At 35.1% G+C, this 23,166-nt stretch overlaps 1 long non-coding RNA gene across 1 annotated transcript; it reads left to right on the top strand.

Annotated features, from left to right (window-relative positions):
* Positions 1–11,203: 11,203 nt before the first annotated feature.
* Positions 11,204–22,886, top strand: LOC138711828 (uncharacterized). Its single transcript, XR_011335482.1, has 3 exons — positions 11,204–13,215; positions 15,149–15,328; positions 22,631–22,886. It is a non-coding gene; the product is annotated as an uncharacterized lncRNA (long non-coding RNA).
* The last annotated feature ends 280 nt before the right edge of the window (positions 22,887–23,166 follow it).

The following is a 23,166-nucleotide window of genomic DNA, read 5'->3' on the forward strand; positions in this document are numbered from 1 at the left end:
GAGGGATACAGGGGATAAAAATGAATGTCACATTTCCATAAGGGTAAGATAATGAACTAATTCTTTATATTACTGCAAAATTTATTTTATTCCTATTGAAAATCAAGGAAATGATTACTGTATTATCGCCGCGCTCTCATGGTTAACATTCGGCAGGTCTTTGAGCGGCCTCGTGCTTAACATTCGGCAGGTCTTTGAAATTTAATTGCATTATTGTTTTCAATTTCTTATGTCGCCGCTCCAATCGCTCGCCTCAATTTCAATATTGCTGTCAATAAGCTGCTTCCATTATTAAATGATCTTACAAAGAGCAATTTAAAACGCATAGAACGAGTGAAGCAACATTTATTAAAAGAGCCCTATCCATATCAAAATATGCTCCATCACGACTATGCTACGAAATGTCAAGGGAACCCTTCTATATCGAAGATTTGAGACACCAACTACTGCTCCCTTCCACTGCCCAGTACGAGAATCTCCTACAGGAACTCCGAACGAAGAGGTCACAAATATGGAGCGACTTCTATACAACAGAGGCCATGCTGTCCGACGAGTGGAAGAGACCGTACTACGAACTCAGACACACAATCACACGCTTCGCAGTGCATGGTTTTCATTTCAAGATCTGCAAAACGACAGGCTACCATGAGCCCAGTGCAGAGTGCGTGTGTAAATTGTGCGAAGGTGCCTGTGAAAGATACCACGCCCTCTCATGCAGATTAAGAATCGAATCACTAACGAGTTTCTGTAGTGAATAAGCATCCATAGAACAAACATACAAAATATGCATATTTTGCGCTTTTCTACCTATTATTATTATTATTATTATTATTATTATTATTATTATTATTATTATTATTATTATTATTAAATGACAACTACTTGTCTAATCCACGTGGACTAAAACCGAGGTTGCAATGTCTTGTGCTGAGAACGAACATTAAGGTATATCATTAAAAATTATTATTAAGAGTTAAGAATGTCAACGTACTCGTATATGAAATAATTAACAATATAACAGACTAGTGCTTATTCTTATCGATGAACAAGACGTGACAACGCGACGCTTAGAGTGAAACCTACAGAGCAACAATCGGTGGGCAAAATTATGTTTTAAAAGATCACCGCACGTTATTGTATGATGCCGACATGTTAACCATGAGCGCGGCGATAATACCCTTGATAATAATTCTCCTCTTCACCAATTTTAATGAGCAACTCTAAATTTTGGTTTAATCTTTAAAATTAGATAATGATATCATCTTCACGGAATTTTGACATTCATTGCTTTTTCCGTATGCCCTTCATATATTATTTGCGCTTAACAATACAAAATTATTCAAATAATAATAATGAAAAAAGTGATAAGAATATGGATAAGAATAATTTACCATGTAATATCTTGAGCAATTAATATTTATCATAATTATGGAAACAATTTTAATGAAGGCAAACTTGAAAATTGAAACATGTATAATTTATGCATATAATGTGGCTATCATAGCCTATATCTTGTACCTTCGACAATTAGATTCCCATTTTCGTTTCAAATTATATTTCAATTTTTTCTTACATCTCCCTTTAAGAATAACTTGCAGGAATGGAGAAAACAATGGTCCAGATAGCCTATATTCTATAGTACCAGGGAAAGTCAGGAGTTGCAGTATCAGTTGTCTTCTAAACTGAAGTTTTGGTATCTCAAACCCCAATTGCCCATATAATAACAATCCTTTTACACAGCATACAGCAACAACCCAGATAGAAAGACAACATCACCACTTCTGTAACTTTATCTTTCAAGCTAACTCCTCATATGTATTTAATATTTGTATATTATTATTATTATACGCTGTACTTATGTTCTTCCCTTCTGACCTAATTAAACTCTGCATATTTGATTTTATTCGTTGCCATCTTCTCTTCCCTTCGGTATCATTTTCAATTTTTTTTTTATAATTATAGTCACAGTTAATCAAAGATAAATTAATATTTTTTATTTTATCCTGGGAACTAGCTGATGGTTTCAATTTAGTCAGTCTTTTTCCGGATCATTTTCAATTTAAAGGTAGTGGCTCAATATCCACCCTTCTATTAAATAATTTACATCGTTTTCAGGTATACTTCAAATTTGACAACAGCTTAGTTCTAAGAATTCTTACTAGAAGATACCTAGTAACTCCATCCACGTCGTCGTCAGAACAAGTAATTGAAATATCTAATGAAATTCATTATTTTTATACAGAATATAAAAATGGTCGCAAAATTATCACATGTATTCCTATTTGTCGTAATTTGAAAAAAAAAAATACTCGTAGTTAAGAGACATCTTTCTCAACACTGGTTATAATTTCCTTCTATTACAGACGTCATTTTATAGCTTTAAACTTGTAGTCGACCTCAGAAGCATCTTTCACACCCTTCACTACTGAAAATCAACATCCAGCTAGCACAGACGTATTCCACTTGTCTTGATATTTTCTTTCAAACTTGAAATTATTTGGTGAATATGTCAGTCATGTTCATCACAAGTAAGTAATTACTGAACCACAGATTTCCTGGAAAACGTATAAATATGAGTGAAAGGAAGAGAATAAATTATTAATTATATTTTGCATGTTATATCCTTATAATCCCTTAACATATTTTTAGAACTGCCCCACAGTAGTCGAAAGATATCTGAGGTCCGCTCGGGAGTGACTTGCATTCTCGTTCGGGCAATAACCTGTTTGGAGGTTTACCAAGGTTTTCCCCAACTGTAAGATGAATGTCAGATAAATGCCGAATCCTCGGCCTCATCTCACCAAATACCATCTCGCATTACCAGTCTCGTTGACGGTAAATAACCTAGTAGTTTATATACCGTTATTAAATAACCAAAATAATAGCCCATATATATAATGTAAACTAGATAAGTACATTTAATGTTGACAGAGTACACACGCACAATTACTTGGTTGAGCGCAGACCTGGTGGCCGACAGCACCGTCGAGGGGTGAATACATGTAAACTACCCCTTCCCCTTCCTCGCTCACCAGTGTTTCCTTTAGTCACCCCAATACAGTATCTACGGCCAGGTCTACATGGAGACTGTACTTAGCCAGGTAATAAGCTCAGGTGGCCTTGCCCAACAATATACAATAAGAAGGAAGTGTTTTGTTTTCTCTGTATCTACGTAAGGTGGGTGCTCCTGTTATGGCCATGTTCCTGATATGGCCACCTCCCTATTGTGAGTTAGTTAACCAAAAAATCCGCTAAATTGCAGCAGCATCCAGTGAAAGGGCATCCTGGTATGTCACTTGATCGTTTTCCATCCAGTCAGGTTGTGCAATATGGTGTCAGTTGCCTGTTTTGCGGTTTTCATGTGACCTCTTCTTATTTTACTCTGGTAAGTCTCCTTTGTTTTATGCATGTTTTTCAATGACTTGTTTCATGAAAACCATCGTACTCCGTTTAGTTTTTAATGTTCTGTTGATTTGTGTTGTAGTTGATGGCGTATCTTTTACGAGTTGTTCATAATCAAACAATTTTCGTGAAAGCTTACCTGCTTCTGATATGACCATATAAAATGCACCATGGCCATATCAAGTTCATTTCACTTTTATTTTTTCAGCTGACAAATTTACATGCCTTATAGCTGGGATTACGCAAACATTTTGTATTTTAAGAAAAACAATTTAATTTTTTATGGAAAAACTTGTTTTGACTACACTTTTGAATTATAAAAAAGATTATTAATTATCATTTTTATTCATTTTATACCAAAATTATTTAATTTTAACACAACTGCGCTATCAAACTGAAAACAATCACGATTTGTAGAACATGGAACAAGGGTGGCCATATCATGTGCACATGTTCCTGATATGGCCGCTAGGTAGACTTTTGGAATTTGGAACTTTTTGGACAATTAAAGCTATTTTTATGGGGAAAGGAAGTTGTTTTAAGAAAGTCCATTAGACTGAGAAAGAGTAAGAAAAAAGTGGTTTACATTTTTTCAAAATGGCGGCTAGAAAAATTCTCAAACCTTGGCATGGCCATATCAGGGACACCTACCTTATGTACATTTTTCTAATTTTCAATTACGTTTGTGACTAACAAAATAAGTATCTAAAAGTTAAGAGTGATTACAAATACCTCCTACGTAGCTACTACAAACAGATGCTGTCCTCTAGCATGGCCAGCACGATCTCCTGACTTGAACCTTTTGAATTTCTGTCTTTGGGGACTGTTAAAAACATCGTCTAACAAGATCGTCCCACAACAAGAGATGACATGAAACAGCGAATCCGAGAGACCTTCCAGTCACTTGACAACGCCTAAGTGTTAGGAGTCACTGACAGTGTTAGAAGAAGAGTACGGGTGTGTGCTACTCAGAACGGCAGACAGTTTGTACATTCGTAAAAATTAATGGCATTGTCTTTTCGTACGTTTTCTCATTGAAAGAGTAGGAATTGATAAATGTTTCCTATGAAAGATTTTTTTGTTTTGAAGAGCTCTATCACATGGTACCTTACTTGACCCCGACTCCCATTTGAAGTTTTAAAGTGATACGCCACTGACCCTATTTCCTGATAAGGCTGATTGATGAAATAAAGCTCAAGTGAAAGTTCACATGTGCTTTAGTTAGAAATATTTTTGTCTCAAATTTTAATGCACTAGTTTCCGAAATAAATGACTTATTTTCGGACTGAATCACCCTGTATATGATCTGGGCTTCAAACTGTAAAACAACTGCATGTTTTCACTGATGATAGTCGAGGGCAAAATCAAAATATAACGATGTTGAGATTTTTGCAGTCACTTGTAATAAATAGGAGATTTACTAAGGTTCTTCACCATTTCCGTGAAAGGGAATTAGGTAACTTCTTGTGATAGGCACTTTGACGTGATTGAGAGAAAACAAAGGAAAATAGGAAGAGCTGAAACTTATGAAGGGTGGAATAGTTTGATAGAAGAGAGTTATCCTGTTGTAAAAGTGGGAAGGGACATAGTAAAGAACTTCAGTGGAGTACCTACATACTATTATAAACAAAAGTTCATTGTGAAGATAAGAAGTTTATAAGCAAGTACAAACTTTTTTAAGTTCAATGTAAACGACGAAACTATAATGAAGGCGCATATAACATTGCATGCAAAATGGTAAAACCAGACATACAAATCAGAAGCATGCCCACAGAATCTGTTTATGTAACTGACTTACCTGTGAAAGCTCTAGAACTGGGCGATGTTTTAAACCTTATGCAGTATTTCTGTGTTGAAAATAAACCATACTACTTATATCTTAAATCTGACAAAGTACAAGCACTGACCCATAACAGTGGGTCTGAAAGTGAATCTGATTAGAGTCTATGATATTTATTGTTGAATTTCTGACCTCAAAATTTCATAATCAAACTGTTAAAGTAGGGGTTTTGTGTTAAGTTTGAGAAAGTAGATATTTTTTCAGTATGAAATAGGTCAACAACGGCCCTACTACATTGTCTGTAGAAAAAGTTGTAGGCTAATTTCTAATTTCTGTGAAAATATGTTTTACATATATATATATATATATATATATATATATATATATATATATACTCCATTACAAATTTCAGACATTACCATTTCACTTTTTTTTACTTGGTTATATAACAACACTATATCAACTACGAGATTATTTAACGTCGAAAGAATTGATGATATCGGGATGATAATTGGCAAGCTGAGACCGAGGATTCGCCATAGATCACCTGACATTTGCCTTATTGTTGAGGAAAACCTCGTAAAACCCAACTAGGTAATTAACCCAAGCGGAAATCGAACCCGCGTCCGAGCGCAACTCCGGATCGGCAGACAAGCACCTTGGCCGACTGACCTACGTCGGCGGCTGACTGTAGTTTGGGAAAAAATTCTGAAGTTAGTCCCTTCTGGAAATATCCTTTATGAAAAGTTTTGTAGCCGATAGCTTAAGTAACAAGAAAGAAGTGGGTTGAAGGGTTCTTTGCGGAGAAGCAGGCTCCAGTGTTTCCGAAGAGGTAGTTATTATGGAGGATTCAGTTAGCTGTGACAAAAGAGGACTTTGAAATAAGCAAAGAAATAAATCCTGATTTTATTCATCTAAATTTTGTAACTAATATTAATAACTGTAATAATCGCACGTTTACATTAATTTCAATGACAAGCATAGCAATGAATAATTGAAATGACTTGGTGTGTTGTCTGTTAATAATAATATTCATGTAAATGTTGTAACCAATATTAATAAATGTGATAAGTTTGTATAAATTTATTTTATGTTCCGGCAAAAAATGGAATGTTTTGAGAAAATAGTATTTCAAAAATTAACAGATCGTTCTTTGCAGTAGGCTTAGCATACATACTACATTGGCTACATGATTACACAGGTATAATTAAGTAATATCACGTCTTCGGACATGGACAACAATATTTTGAGAGATATATATTTTAGAATTAATACACTGTTATTTTCAGTCAGCTTACGTACACTACGTACATTTACATACTACAGTAGCAACATGGCATAAGTATCACTGAATTTATTTTCCATTTTTGCCTTCCCTTTTTTAGTGTAAATAGCCTATGTATATAAATATTTAGGTTCGCCCCGCTCCCGCTCGCACTCCCACTCCCACCCTGGATGCTGGAGAACTGGTGCTTCCAGACATCGCTGCAGCCAAGCATGACCTCCCCACCAGTGGCTTCCCCAGAAGCTCCGCCGCAATTTCAGTCGCCACGTCAATTATAGAATACAGTCAGGGAGTAAGTATCTCTTGAATGTGCATGTGGAAGTTGCCTGCATGTAGGGATGGGCAAAAGGAATCCACCTAAGCCTTTTTTTTCTATTAGTTTTCCATATTTCAAAAGAAGGGCAACTATGCAATTACTGTCGTTACTAGGCTTTCCTTCGTCCTTAAAGATGAATTTTTACATACCGTCACTTACATGAATTAATGATTTTCTTAGCCAAAACGCCTGCTAGGATTAACTCAATTTAAAATAGCTGACCTTCAGACACCGAACGTCTTGTAGTTTAGCTAAACAAAAACATACCCTTTGGTACCTTTACGTCCGTTTATCATTGACCCAATGTTCTACATTGATCTAAAGCTGTGCTGACATACATTTCATGTAATTTTCTATAATTGTGTGCTTTCGCTTGACATTTAAAGACAGTTAACGATAAATAGGGAATTCTATTATTCCCAGTCTGAACCCCTCTGGGTGACGGGTGGATTAAAATTTTACTATCTGTCGGTCGTACAAAAGATTCAATATATAAATAAAATTATATATATACATATTTATAATATAAATTGAAGAATTCTTTATCCCTTGACTGCTATACGCATACTTTTATCATACCCGATTTTTTAAATATGACATCATAAATGAAATCATACACGTAGGTATTGTATTAATTATATCACTTTTATTTTATATTATACATAATTGAAAAATAATGGTTTGAGAAAATAGTATTTCAAAAATTAACAGATCGCTCTTTCCAGTAGGCTTAGTATACATACTACATTGGCGACATGATAACACAGGTATAATTAAGTAATAACACGTCTTCGGACATGGACAACAATATTTTGAGAGATATATATTTCAGAATTAATACACTGTTATTTTCAGTCAGCTTACGTAGACTACGTACATTTACATACTACAGTATTAACATGGCATAAGTATCACTGAATTTATTTTCCATTTTTGCCTTCCCTTATTTGTGTGAATAGCCTATGTATACAAATATTTAGGTTCGCCCCGTTCCCGCTCCCACTCCCACTCGCGCCCTGGATGCTGGAGAACTGGTGCTTCCAGACATTGCTGCGGCCAAGCACGTTGCCTCCACTAGCGGCCTCCCCAGAAGCACCGCCGCAATTTCGGCCGCCACGTCAATTATTGAACTCAGTCAGAGAGTAAGTATCTCTTCATTGTACATGGGGAAGTTTGCTTGCATGCAGGGATGGGTAAAGGGAATCTACCTGAGCCTTTTTTTTTTTCTATTAGTTTTCCATATTAAAATATGTACCACAGTCTGAAGATGTATTGCATTTCCTGTTGGATTTGTTGATGAGATTCACCATGGAATTGCCTAACATGCTTTCATTAGGAGGAAACTTTGGATAAGAAACCTCATCAGTAACGAGCTATGTCCGAGTGCAGCCTCAGATCTCAAGTTGAAGTTGCATTGTCTAAACCAGCGTTTCTCAAACTTTTCTTTCTACGGAACCCAAAGGAATATTAGTGATATATATATATATATATATTAAATTACCAAATGTATTTTTACCACTAACATTACACATTTTTATTGATGTCACATATTATGTATATTTAAAAATTATAAATAATATTGTTGAACTATATTTGCTGTTATTACAAAGATTAGTAATTCTGGCTTAGTTTTACCACTAACATGTTTTTGTCAGTAAATATATAACAAGTATAAATGAAATTAAGTCCACTTGCATTGTTAACACTGTTTTGATATTCACACTAAAATTCAGGTACTTAATTTTTTTTCAGAAAAAAAAACACCTATTTGAAATAGATTAGAGGGACGAGTGGTTTTGTTGTTTACGCCTGCATATTTCTTTAATACCGGGTTTAATGTTGGAAAGCTCATGTCCGGTTCTGCATCCAGTCTGTTTCGGTATTTAGTTTTGATAGACGTATACACTGAAAACTCAGTTTCACATAGATAAGTACTTACAATAGGAAGTAGAATTGTGATAGCTTTCTTTGATAAAACTGGGTACTCTCTTCTCAGGCTGTGCCAAAAATCCACCACAGGGAGATTCTTAAACCGAGGTTGCAGGGATGAATCAAACGTCACTTCCAGTAATGCTTCATATCCTTCAGAAGCGAGGGAAGGTTTTTTCTTTGATAACAAATGGATTTTTGATTCACAAGTTTTGACAATTGTTTTCACTTTCCTGTTCTGGAAAATACTGCTCTACAGTGTGGCGCATATTCTCCAAATGCTTTACAAATTCTTCATTGATTTCATCAAGTTATCGGAGAGTTTCTTCGTTCTCCTAACGGAAATCTTTCAAAGCAGGGAAGCTCTCTAATTCACGGCCAGCTAGACTTCTCATCCAGAGCTGCAATTTTTTCCTGAAAGCCCTGATTTTATTTTCTGCATTGAAAATATTAGCATGAAAATGCTGCTAAATAGGCAAATCTCAAGAGCCATTGATTGTCACCCAAACGATCGTCCAACTCGAAATGGTGATCAATGAAGAAAGCCATCACCTCAGCCTTAAGTTCGAAGAGTCTACTTAAAGTTTTTCCACAAGAAACTTATCTCATTTCTGTATAGAGAAGCAGATATTTATGAAGGCTTCCCATGTCGTCACAAATTATTTTGAAGAGTCTTGAATTTAGTTTTCTGGACTTGATAAAATTAACGATTTTTACTGCTTCATTAAGAACATTTTTGAGGGACACTAGAATTTTTGATATGGCCAAAGCTTGACGGTGCAAAATAGAAGGACTGATTTTGCAATTTTTTGCAACTGACGTTTTGCACGATACTTCACCAACTGTTTTCCCAACCACTGCCTTTGCACCATCCGTGCAGACATGAACACAATTGTCCCAGGGTATATGATTTTCTTCAAAGTACTCACTAACAAGTCTGAAAATTTCAGATTCTGTTGCATTAGCTGGCAGTGGTTTACGTATTAGCATATCTTCTTCAATAGCACCTTCATAATGTTAACGGACAAACACTAGTACAACTTCAAGATCTGCTACATCACTTGACTCGTTTATCTCTAGTGCAAATTGACATGATCTCAGCCGACGGTTTAATTCTTCCTTGACGTAAGCTGCCATATCTTGAATGCGACGAGCCACTGTGTCATTTGAAAGCGGCACGGAAGATAATTTTTTAGCCTCCTTCTCATTGAGCATGCACTTAACCATGTCAATCGCGCAGGGTTTTATTAATTTTTCGGCTATTTTGTGGGACTCACCTGCCTGAGTCATTCTGTAGCTTACAATGAAAGATGCCTATGTTGCTTTTTCATTTGTACTATAAGATGACTGAGCTAAGAACTTTTGTGAATTTAGTAACTCACCACGTTTTCTATCAAAGAAATCAATATTCTTGTCATGAAACTGAGTATGGTTTGTTTCAAAATGGCGACTAATTTTGAAGGTGCCATCGAATTATTAGGAAAAATTCTGCCACATATTACACACTAAGGGCAATTTTTAGCATCCATGAAGTCCAAGGCTAAGTAGCCTAACTCTCATTATGCTTACGTTTTTTAATTACAGGTTCGTGTTATGTTTTTGATATTGGCTCCTTCACATTTTCAGGTGACGAGAAGCTATTTTGTAAACATGGTGTTTCCATTTCGCCTTCATCAGACCCACATACTTGTTTAGGGATAGTTGAAGTTATAGTGGCACACTTGGATGTTGATTGTTTTAATGGTCCTGTTTTAAGCCACCGATCCATGATTCATTGTCACTCTGTATGAAAAAAAAGTAGAGTTATGATTGGTATCACTCGGTATTAAAAATATGATGACGTAGCGCGCAATAATCGGTCTTGCCCTCTATTTGCACAATTCTGAAGAAGAGATGACAAAACTCGCACAATGTTTCTTTAAAACATTGGCCTTTTTCGAATATTATTAAATAAACGTTGAGACACAAAATTAACACGTAACTCACCTTGAACTTCAAAATAATGTTCTTTCTTCTCCAAAAGAAATTTCCTATGCTTTCTTGAAAGAATGTCAAAACAACTCTGCGAAATATCCTTCACAGAACTTTCAATTAATTTCATATACAATTTATACCTGTGCATTATTGTTGAAAAATGTGTTAGCTGCAGACACTTAAGTTATTTCCAGCGCACCTATTATTATTACTATTATTATTATTATTATTATTATTATTATCATATTATTATTATTATTATTATTATTATTAATATTATTTCAACAATGTGCATTAATGATTAGATTGCCGTAAACGGTACCCATTGTTGTCTGATTACTGTCAATAGAATGGCTGAAAAAACAGTTATAGTTCTGTTCTTATTCTTTTTCATGTTTTTATAACATTATATTTTAGAGATTAAAAAGTAAATAATTTCATGTAAGGAATTGTGCGGAACCCCTAAGAGTTGCTTACGGAACCCTGGGGTTCCGGGGAACACACTTTGAGAAACGCTGGTCTAAACTAAACTCGTTGGCTGTGGGGATGTTGGTTATTTTGTTTCAATGATTGAGACATGTTTAGTTTCCAGGATTTCTTTGGTCTTTGTCTGGCCTGTCTGCCTGGTGAATACTACATGTTTGTGCGGCTTATTAACCTGTTGTCCAGTATTCTGTCGATACCAGTTCTGATTTTTTTTTTCACTAATCTATCTGGGACTGATTCTTCTGGCATGATATTGTTTATTCTTTAAATCCTCAATATGGGATTGCTGATAATAAGTTTGTAATTACTGTTGCCCCTCAAAATGATATTTGACCTCATAGGAGATCATAACCAGAAGCATAGTAGAAAGAGGTGCAGAAACAGGTTGAGCAGTATAGGCCTACCCACTATTAGGAAAACATCATATTTAGTCCCTTGTTATAACATAGTCCATTGAATTTGTACAGTATGTATTTTTCTTTCTTTAATTTTGCAGCAGTGTTTACACTTTATAGTCCTACAGCATAACACATCATACATATTGATGGCTAAATTTCAAACAGAACAAGATAACGTAAAATAATTCGGTAATTTCATAGAAGAAGGGCACCTGGTTGGATGTACTAAGTATTACCAACTTTTTTACTTTAGAGTTAAATGTTAGTGATTTTTAGTAACTTTTATATGTTAGTTCTAAGTTCTTATACTAGGTGTCGCATTGATGATGTTTCAATTTGATTGGTTATAGTTGTCATTTGTTCTAGAATTTTCGTTAATTTTGAATGGGTAATGACGTTGTCAATTGTTCTTGGTTGTTTGACGTGAGTGGTGTTATACTGTTTTGCTGGCTAAAGCTATTGGAAGTTTGTCATTTTATGATTTTCCTTCGATTCGATTGGTTATAGTTGTCATCATGTGTTCTAGAATTTTCGTTAATTTTGAATGGATAATGACGTCAGTAAGTTGTTCTTGGTTGTTTGACGTGAGTGGTGTTATATTGTGTCTGATGGGTAAAGCTATTGAAAGTTTGTCATTTTATGATATCTGTGAAAGATGTGTGAACATAGAACAGAGTATTAAATTTTATGTCGATTTTGGTTCAGTTCTTTCGCTGGTGAATAAAAATTGTGTCGATTGTTGACGAGAAAACTGTTCCTGTGATTCCAAGGAATTGTTCATTGAATTTTCCGTACAAGTTAAGGTGTAATAAGAGTTCAAAGAGAATTTCATTTTGTGTAAATACATGGTTTAGTTATGTGAAGTTGACTGTACGACAAAGTGGTGGTTTAGTTCTTTGTTGGCTGCATGCTTTAAGTTTAGATTGCCTTGAAGCCTGTGTCATAATGCAAGTGAAGCGGTTGTCTTTGAAGACGTCAATGAGGATTGAATTTTGTTTGATTAGGTGATAAATTATTGTTTTGTTTTGTGTTTTAGTGATTTGTGGGGGTAAAGTGCGGACGAAAACTGCCAGAAAAGTACTACCAACTATGAAGTGCAAGTGCAACCAAACACCATAAAAATCAAAGATGAAAAATTAAACATATTTTCATTTTTTGAAGGGCTTTTTCTTCCTTAAAAATATGAATATATGTTTGATTTTCCATCTTTGATTTTGTAATGTTTGGTGACATTTGAACTTCATAGTTGGCAGAACGTTTTGGTAGTTTTCGTCAGCCATGTTGGATTTTGCCCGTCTTCTAGGAAATTACTACCAATAATTCACTGTCTATATCATAGAACAAGGCATGGTAGTGAGTTTGAAATGTTTTACAATCTCGCACCATTGCTTTGTTATGGTAATGTAATAGAAAGAACTAAATATGGAGATCCACAATATTTTTATCGTGAACTGTCAAACTGTTATTTGCAGAGGAAGTTGCAAGCAATAGTGCAAGAACAAGAAGCCATGTCTTGTGACAATCAAAAGAATGAGGCACATATACAAGGCCAAATTCAAGATATGAAGGTCGCCTATCAAGTGCTCCAGAAATCGATTAACTTAGTCGAAAATGCAAGGGAAGACGTACCGTAGTGAAATTACATGTGAGTAATCTCTGGTGACTCTTTGACCTCCTTGTTATTACCAATTGCATCGATGCTAAGTTATGTAGTAACTGTTAGTATAGTAGTAACAAAAGTATTCTCCAGGATAGATTCCACTTCTTTTAGGTATAAGATGAGTAAATTTCGTCTTCATAGAGTGACTGTAATTTTATATAGACACGTAGTAAGTGGTCATGTTGAAGTATATTACACAGTGTGTGTGTGTGTGTGTGCGTGCGTGCGTTAGCGTGTGCGTGAGTACATAGTCCTTGAATATTGCATAGGATGTTAGTGACATTAAATGTTTATTGCTGATCTTAATGCTGGAGTTATTAATGAAAAACGAGAGTTCAAATTAAATTACCCTTCAAAATGTATAAGAAACAACATTGTGTTGGATGAAATCATTTAATAAGAAAAGTCTTCTGGTTTGATATCATTTAAATATAACTTCTAGACACGTATTTGTTGTCGTTTTGAATCTCATTCGCCTTGTGAAATTGTAGCATAACCTACTGTGACACAAATTGTGTAGGTGATACTGAGGACGTCATGTTTTTTTTAATAATGTATGAGTAAGTAGGACTGTGTAATTTATAGTTGCTGTTGAGAGCTTGAGAGTTTGCAATTGGGAGACGAAGTGCAGTAAGGAAGTTACATATTAGTCACAGCTGCAGGAAGAGTTGAGTTGGCTGAAGGTTTCGTGTTGAGAGCTAGAGATTTTGCGATTGGAAGACGAAGTGCAGTAAGGAAGTTACATATTAGTCACAGCTGCAGGAAGAGTTGAGTTGGCTGAAGGTTTCGTGTTGAGAGCTAGAGATTTTGCGATTGGAAGACGAAGTGCTGTAAGGAAGTTACATATAAGTCACAGCTGCAGGAAGAGATGCGTTGGCTCAAGGTTTCGTGGTCACTGGACGCTACTATTCAGTGTTGAGCTGTTTGAGCATGTCACCAAACGTCAATAACTGTTAGGCTGCAATGAATATATCTATGAAGAGTTAATAGCATGTACCGATATGTTAGACCATGGGCTGCGCTGAATGTTTCCCTGATCACATTCCTCTCTCAGCATCTGGTTCTCCCAACTATTCGTAAGGGTTTAAGAAGCTGAATGTTGGTGTCCCGATTCTGTTGATGAGAATTTCTTGTGTTCCACGTCTGTTATATGGAGGTTTATCTATATTGTTATAGTTTGAAGATATATTGCATTTCCTGTCGGATTTGTTGATGGGATTCACCATGGAATTGCCTAACATGCTTTACATTTGGAGGAAACCTTGGACAAGAACCCCATCAGTAACGAGACCAAGTAGAATCAGAAGCTATGTCCGAGTGCAGCCTTAGTTCTCAAGTTGAAGTTGCTTTGTCTGAACAAAACTCGTTGGCTATGGGGAGATTGGTTACTTTGTTTCATTGATTGAGACATGTTTAGTTTCCAGGATTTCTTTGGTCTTTTTCTGGCGTTTCTGCTTGGTGAATACTACATGTTTGTCTGGTTTATTAACCTGTTTTCCAGTATTCTGTCGAAACCATTTCTGATTTTTTTCCCCTAACCTATCTTGGACTGATTCTTCTGGCATGATATTGTTTATTCTTTAAATCCTCAACACATTATATTCAGTCCCTTGTTATAACATAGTCCATTGAATTTGTACAGTATGTAGGCTATTTTTCTTTCTTTAATTTTGCAGCAGTGTTTACACTTTATAGTCCTACAGCATAACACCATACATAATGATGGCTAAATTTGAAACAGAACAAGATATATGGTAAGATAAGTCACTGTGTATATCATAGAACAAGGTATGGTAGTGAGTTTGAAATGTTTTACAATCTCGCACCATTGTCTTGTTGTTACAGTAGTGTAATGGAAAGAACTAAATCTAGAGATCGACAATATTTTTATCGTGAACTGTCAAACTGTTATTTGCAGAGGGAGTTGGAAACACGTGTGCAATTAAAGAAACCTTTAACTTATGAGAGGAGAAAAAAGCTGTCTGATGTAGAACAGGAGCTTGAAGAGTTGAAGTTGGTCTATCATGATCAAGAGAAATCAGTCAATTTACTAAAAATTGAAAGAGAAGCAGCAACGGAGGAGATTATTAAATGGCAGGTAATCTGTGGCGATTCTTTGGCCTTGTTATCACCAATTTTATCGATGCTAAGTAATACAGTAAGTGTTAGTGCAGTAGTAAGGAAAGTACTCTCAGTGATAGATTCCTTTTTGTTTAGGTATGAGATGTGCAAACTTCTTTTTTCATACAGTTCTGACACTTTAATTTTGTAATTTACTGCAAACACAGAGAGTGACCATGTTAATATTTACATAGTGATCGGCCATGTTAGTATTTGAAATATGTTACGCTATGTGTGTGTGTGTGTGTCTGTGTCTGTATGTGTGTGCGTACGTGTGTGCAACATCAGTGATAGTAGCTAATTCTGAATATAATAGTGTGTTAGTGAAATGATATATTTATTGCTGACTTTAATGCTGGAATCATTAATCAAAACTGAGATGTCATATTAAGTTATTCTTCATAATGTGTATAAGAAACAAGATTGTGTTTTGTTGAAATCATTGAATAAGGCAAGTCTTCTATTTTTGATATCATTTAAATGTAATTTCCAGACAGATATTTGTTGTTGTTGTTGTTGTGAATCACATTCGCCTTGTGATAATATAGCATAATCTACTTGACACATGTGTGTATTGTAGGTGATACTATGGACGCTCTGTTTGTTGAATAATGTGTGAGTGATATTGATAACTTATTGATATTATTTATTAATAGTTCAAAAGTACATAAACTTAATCTTAAAACTGATACATTCACAAATAATGATAATACACAATATTTACACAATTTAATAACAAATTTTCTATCATATAATTATTCAACTTATGTTGGTTTAACTTACACTTACTTCTGGTTTTAGTGCAAGTTTTCACCCTATCGCATTTATTTTTTACACATTCAAAACTTGTTTACATGCTAAGATAGAAATTCTCATTTTTTTTCTATAATAAACAAGTGTATATAAATCGTCCTTGCTGCTATATTCATCAAATTATCTTTTACCACAGTCATATTTATATTTAAATTTCAGTTCCTTGTTTACACAATACTTAACTATTTCATGTAATAAATATCGCATAGAGGTTAGCAGATGCAGACAATATGTGAACAAACAGAATAGCTGAATCAGTACATTCTATGTGAATATGTAGGGCAGTGTCTAACCTTGTGCTTACGCTTGTCAGCAAAATCCTCGACGTAACCTTATTACAGCTGTCAGCTTACTTGTTTAAACACATTATTTGTCAAACTAATTACATGATAACATAAATTCCACTTTAATCAATTCAATCGCATGCACTCATTTACATTCATTGCTATTATGTTTCTAATACATTTATAACTTAGTACCATCCTGTCAAATTAAAGAATAATATTTACCAATTTATAACGTCTTAATCTTTTTATCACTTTTATCATCTATAATAATTTACACCGTTATTACTTAATAAATTCATAAAAGTATTATTTTCAATTTTATTTATTAAAACTTCGACACTAATAAATCTTATAATGTGTGAGTGAATAGGACTGTGCAAGTTATATTTGCTGTTGGGAGCTGGAGATTTTGTGATCGGGAGACAGAGTGGAGTAAGGAAATTACTTATCAGTCACAGCTGCAGGAAGAGATGAGTTGGTTCAAGGTTTCATGGTCATTAAATGCTACTCTTCAGTTAAACTTACATCGACGGTTCAAGCATGTCACCAAACATCAATAACTGTCTGGATGTGATGAATATAATATCTGTGAAGAGTTAATAGCATGTACTGGTATGTTGTCATTATCTGTTATAGCAGGGGCTGCACTTAATGATTCCCTTATCACATGTCTTCTTTCTCTCCAACTCTGGTGCTCCCAAATCTACATAAGGATTTAAATAGTTGAATGTGTCTTTCCAGTTCTGTTGATGAGAATTTCTTGTCTTCCATGTTTTTCTGTTTTCTGTATGCCCCACAGTTTTTAGATGTGTTGGTGGAATTAGTGATGGAAGGGCAGATGTTGATGACCTAAAAATCTACTTAAAATGATCATTAAAATGCCCTTAAACTAATGAAAAAAGGCATGAAATTAAAAGAAATTGACATTTAAATATTATTCACCGTACTCGCACCACAACATCTTAAAAATTAGTCACCTTGTTTCAATGACTGTCCTGAAAAATCTCGGAGAGAAGAGACAACTTCCTGGAATTTGGCCAAGATAAAGGAAAAGAACATGCAACAAAATTGAGGTTTTAAGGGAAAACTATAGGATTTTAATAGGGTTTACAACGTGTTTCAATCAGAGATAGTTCATGTCAGGGCCTTCATTCTCTCTCCTCCTCCTTCCGCACTTCACTTTTGCTACTACCAGATCTTCGAGATGAGGAAGTGTGAATGACAAAACAAATTGTGGGTGCAGCGTGCATTCTTGCAATCTTCGTGTTAAAAATACTGCCTACTACTATAGACATCCCTTCCGAACCATGTTGAGGACACAAAAAATCCTGTCCAGGACATGGTGAAAGTTTCCCCCCTTCCAAACATAAATTCTAAAGACACCCTCGTACCGACAAAAGAACAGTAGCGGTCAAAGTCCTCACTTAAACTAAGCTGCTGTCAAGCATTTTATATTACTTCCATTGTGTGAAGTGAAGCCTTCAGTGGAATGAGGAATGGACTTTACAGTCTGTTCCAAATTATAAAACTCGAACTTCACTGTTATTCACTTATTCAGTAGGTAATTACTACTGACCTGTTTGGTTAGAGAATGATTTAACAGACCTATTGGTAAAGAAGAAAGTAAAATGCATTCCAAATTATCTAAAAGTTCTTCATAGTATTAAAAATGACCAACAAATGCCGAAAAAAAAAATTTAAAAAATGACCTATTAGTTCAAAAACGTAAAAAAGTTTTAAAAATTCTATATAAGAAATTACTTTTTTCGTTGATATTAACATAGAAAGGATTTCTATATTAATAGGCATCGTCTTAATGTGAAAAATAAGATGACGACTTTTCAACAACATCCGCCCCCTAGTAATGAAATTCACCATGGAATAGCCTAGAATGTCTTACATTTGGAGAAAATGTCAGATGAGAAGCTCTTTCAGATAACCAGACCAAGTGATATTCGAAGCTATGTCCGAGTGCAGTTTCAGATCTCGAGTTCAATGTGCCATTGTCTACACTATACTTGGGGAGAGGTTATAACAAACCTTCCTCATCCGAATGCCTTCTCTTTCCCATGCATTTCCAAACAGTTCCTAACTTCTCAGAGTTGTCATGTCTTTCACTTCCTGAGGGCTGGCTTCAAGGTCGTTACTGTAGAGAATATCAAGTGGTGATTAAATGCAATGAGATAATTTCGTCCTAAATCTTTTAAGCATTATTAAAGTATTTTTTATTTTTATATTATCCGATATCTGTTTCAACAAAATCGTTCTTTAAAGGTGTGTGTGTTTTTGTATGTGTTTGTGTGTCCAATGCCATTTGTCTTCCTGCACTCCAAGAATTTAGGATCAAGATGCGTTTTTACTCTATGGCAGCATATTGTCTTTTATGATGTTCCGTAACTTATTCATTTGTGATTATCATAGGTGCTTCCCAAAATGCGATGATGGGAATTTGAGTCGCATCCAGCAATAAAATGGGGATCCTTGATCGTACAGTACTCTACGATCCCTTCAGATTCTCCTGTTGGATGAAGAGTTATTGAGTCAATGGGGAAATAGCATGAATTAGTGATTGGGTGTGAATATCTGTGATTTTGTCGCTGTGGTAGGTTTGTCACATGTCTGATATACCGTACTACTTAATACATAATATACTACTGTGTTTATTCAAGGAAGAACAGCTAAATTATAGCCTAAATGAATTAGAAGTTGAAATGTCACTCATAGTACATAGTACATAAGATTGTGGTGGTGGTGGTGGTGGAGGTGGTGGTGGTGGTGGTGGTGGTGGTGGTGGTGGTGGTGGTGGTGGTGGTGGCAGTAACAGTAGTCTATAGCCCAGGAACTTGGATTGTCTCCATTGACCTTCTTGCTTCCCAGTATAATGTTGATGCTGAGTCCAATTGCAGTGGGGTTAATGCAGTAGATTTGTACAGGCATTCTATTGTCATTACTGAATTTTCTTTAGTGCAGAAGACACGCATTGGAGATGGATATATATGAAGATCTTGTGCAGGGGTGCTGCCAAGCAGATGTGTCCTGTTATAATGAGAAATGCAGCCAGTGCTTAATATCTAGGTTAATTTAGGATTGATGAATCGTTAGTCAGGACAGACCATAACTTGTTGTTACTTTCAAATTTTTGTGTTTCATATATTTCTTTTTAAATAATTTTATTGATTATTAATTTAGCTGGTCTATATGACATAATTCATGATTTGGAATTTTTCGGATTTTACTTGTTTTTGACAGAAGGTCCGCTATTTTGTTCCCTTGTAGTCCATAGTGTGCTGGGACTTATTGCATAACAGTATTCTTATTTAATGCTGTTAAGGTTTTAATTTTGTTTTGGATATCAAGTATACTTTTTCTGTTGGAATGAGTGTTATATCATATTAGGCACTCAGCACACAAATGAACCAACCCACAAAATTTCCATATTGACTTTATTGCTTTAAAGACCTCCTCATATTGTTCTTTTCAAAGTGTAAATCAGCTTAATTATCATTTCTAGTTTTCCATGAGATTTCAGCACAAGTTTTATTTGTGTATCACATTTCACGCACTGTTAAAAAATCGGTAAACTGAAAATATAATTTTGTGGGTTGGGACATTTGTGTGCTGAGTGCCTCATATCCTCATATGACCTCTTGGTTAGCTGCTAAAGAATCACTGAGTATGACTGCTTTATTGAAGGCATCAAATTCTAGATTTTCTTGTAAATACACGTTTTCAGCATCTTTGATAACGATACTAGTTTTGACCATGCCATCTTGTCTATGGAGAGTGATTCATAATCAATATTATATACTGAAACTGAAAGACTGCCAAAGAATGCAATAGGTTCAAAGCATTCCTCTGCTAAGGCCATGGAAATATTAATTGCAGGTGTTGCAGAGTTTAAATGTTGTAATTATTTGTTATGTCTAGACCTGGATTATTATGTAAGTAACTTACTACAAGTCAAGAATGACACAGAGTACAGTTCAATGAATGTGGGGTCGGATGGGAGGGTTTTTGAGCTTGGTTCACAGGACTCCGAATTGTAATAGACAACTTAGTAACAAGGACCTGACAGTGCATCTTGTAAACCACGTGCTAATTTATTAAAGACCTTTAAGGGTATCAAAGGTAAATACTGAATGACAGGAATGGCATTTATGGCTTGTATGTTCATAAATTATAGATTAATAATATTAACTTCTAGCACATATAAATCTGGGCTCTAAGTTATGTATACAATTGGTTAATAATCAATCAATCAATCAATCAATCAATCAATCATCTTCTTAATGTCTCCAGCTGCTTACTGACAACATAAAGTTCACTATAGTCCACTGTGGTCTATTCAGTTGTTGTTTTTCACGAGAAAAGAGTGGTATTTTGGTCAGTGTTCATTATAGATGCCTGTTGCTAGTAGCCAGAGGTGGGGTGTAGTCAATATATACTGCAGGGCTGTATCTTCTGCAACTGGTACTGATGATTTTAATTTACTTCTTTTGTGGTTTATGGATGGACAGTATAGAAGAATGTGTTCCAGATCTTCATCATGATTATTACACCACAAACAAGTAGGATTATCAGAAATGTGAAATCGGTGTAGGTACAATTAAATGACAATGTGACCTGTTCTGGCTCTTCTTAAAAATGTTTGAACATGTCTGGGCAAGTTTTTGTACATTTCCAGGTCATTTGATTTCTTTTGTACAGACTGTAAAATTTTTCCTTTGTCAGAAGAGAGCCAACTGTTGATTCATAGGTTTATAAAATGAGACTTTACTGAATCTAAAGCACTGGACAGAGATATCACTTGAAGTCTTGGTTACAAATATGTTGCCTGTTTTGCAATATTATCGACTTTCTCGTTCCCAGGTATACCACAATGACTAAGTATCCATTGAAATGTTATTTCCTTTGGGAGTTTTTTAGTTTACTTAGTTGTTCTTGAATTGGAATAATTCTATGTGCATATAGGTTTGGTCCATATTGAATTATATTAAATATAGCCCCCTTGGAGTCGGTAAGTATGCAAATAGATTTTTCAGAAATTTGAGTAACACACTGAAGAGCAGCATCAATAGCAAGCAATTCAATGTCAGGACTGGAAGAGGAGGAACATGGTATGAAATAACTTTCTTGATGTTTTAGAAAATAATACCCTGCTCCTGATGTTCCATTATTAGGATTTAGAGATCCATCTGTATAAATTTGAAGATGATCCTTATATGTGCTGCAGAGTAGTTTCATGGCATCTAACTTAAGAATGTATGGAGTATCACAATTGATGAATAAGACAGTGTATTTTCTTGTATAGTAACTTAAATGAAGAGAAGAATTTTCAATTATCATAAAAAAGTATATAATTTTTCATGACTCTTTCACCATGTGTGTATTAAAATTTCGAACACAATTGGAATAAGTTTTTTTCCCACTAATCATTTTTTTGTTAATTTATTCTTTAGTGTCACTGTATCTATAATTGTTTTTTTCGAAAGATGGGACATGATACGCATCTCGCCAAAAAATTGTAACTTAGTTATTTGTTCCACATATTAAAGTTTCAATGCTAATGTAAGATCTATGGAATACAATAAATGAAATGAAAATGAGCGACCATAGTTGAAACTACAGCATTACTTCGCCAATTTGAGCGATCTTATGATCAGCTGGTGCAAGCTACCAGCTGACGTTAGATGACTAAGATTAAAACATTCATTGATAGTTGATGCGAAGTTTTAAAAGAATACAAAAATCGACAGGAAATGAAATACAAAATGTATTACTGGCTGACATTATGTTCACAACAAATGGCGCCAAAAGAGCTATTGAGCACTCACCACATGGGAACTATAAATTTGACAACTCAACCATTGTTACCATAGCAACAGGCTTCCCTTGCTATGTGACATTCAGTCATTTCTCCGACCGCAGCTCTAATGCCATTTCCCATCTTTAGAAAAAACGGGTATGCACCACTTTCTTTCAACTTCTTTTCTAACTCCTTTGCTTTGATCATTGCTTGGTCAAGTTCAATTTTTGTGGCACTTATTTAGCGTCCTCTAGTTCTATTTCCTGTCCCTCCAGTTTCCTTTTTGAAACGTCTTTGTCATTAGTATAGCTTTTTTAAAGAAATTTCCTGCTGCTGTAGCATAATATGTATTTTGTGTCATTTTCGCCTGCAGATTGAGATACTAAAAAAAACAATTCATGAATACTGAACAAGAAGACATATCGGAAGATGAATTGAGAATGTATAGGGAGACCATTGCTGGATTCTTGAAGAAACGGGCAAGTGAAAAAATGTCAGAAAGGAAAAAATTAACTTAAGGAATAAATTGATGAATTTGTACAAAATTTAAGGTTATAATAATCAATATTGTATTTAAACAAAATTTAAAGTTAAAATAAATGATAATAAAAAAAATGTTATGTTTTATTTAATGATGCTCGCAACTGCAGAGGGTCCACACCTGTGGAGTAACAGTCAGCGCGTCTGGCCGCGAAACCAGGTGGCCCGGGTTCGAATCCTGGTCAGGGCAAGTTACCTGATTGAGGTTTTTTCCGGGGTTTTCCCTCAACCCAATACGAGCAAATGCTGGGTAACTTTCGGTGCTGGACCCCGGACTCATTTCACCGGCATTATCACCTTCATATCATTCAGACGCTAAATAACCTAGATGTTGATACAGCATCGTAAAATAACCCAAAAAAAAACTGC

Source organism: Periplaneta americana, chromosome 13 (assembly GCF_040183065.1).
Source record: "Periplaneta americana isolate PAMFEO1 chromosome 13, P.americana_PAMFEO1_priV1, whole genome shotgun sequence".
Taxonomy (NCBI): Eukaryota; Metazoa; Arthropoda; class Insecta; order Blattodea; family Blattidae; genus Periplaneta; species Periplaneta americana.